General features: G+C 38.1%; 1 non-coding gene across 1 annotated transcript; it reads right to left on the reverse strand.

Annotated features, from left to right (window-relative positions):
• Positions 1-231: 231 nt before the first annotated feature.
• LOC128035770 (small nucleolar RNA R71) lies at positions 232-337 on the reverse strand. The gene has a single exon (XR_008192319.1). It is a non-coding gene; the product is annotated as a small nucleolar RNA R71 (small nucleolar RNA).
• Between the last annotated feature and the right edge of the window lie 301 nt (positions 338-638).

The following is a 638-nucleotide window of genomic DNA, read 5'->3' on the forward strand; positions in this document are numbered from 1 at the left end:
GAATAATGACTGAAAATCTGAGTCAACATCTAAAACGGTTCCACCAGCTTTATGATACCTTCAAATACAATGAGGTCACTGATAACACTATTCGTTTTCAGTTGTTCTGCATTTCATTAATCGATAACCCCTTTTCTTCGCTAGATTCGTAGGCACTAGGATCAATCACGACATGGGACAAACTCGTAGGGAAATTCCTACAGAAGTTCTTTCCCATTAGCAAGACGGTCTAGCTAAGAATGGAAATTTCGATGTTTAAACAATTAGAAGGGGAAAGTTTTCATGAAACATGTGGAAGTTTTAAAACATTGATTTAGAGATTCCCACACCACAAATTGCTTGAGTGGTTACGACTACAAATTTTCTATAATGGGTTGGATGTGCATTCAAGACCAGGATTAGATGGAGCAGCAGGAGGTGCACTAATGAATAAAACGTACAAGGATGCGTACGAATTAATAGAAAGTATGGAAATGAACTCCTGCTAGTGGTGAGTTGAATGATATACATATGGCCAAAGACCATCTATGGTGAAGGCTATCTAGGATGATAACATATATCAACAATTAGTAGACAATTGATCGAATAGAGGCTGAGAAGAATGAGCCGTCTGTCTATACAGGAGACAAACCACTCTT

Source organism: Gossypium raimondii, chromosome 12, assembly GCF_025698545.1.
Source record: "Gossypium raimondii isolate GPD5lz chromosome 12, ASM2569854v1, whole genome shotgun sequence".
NCBI lineage: Eukaryota > Viridiplantae > Streptophyta > Magnoliopsida > Malvales > Malvaceae > Gossypium > Gossypium raimondii.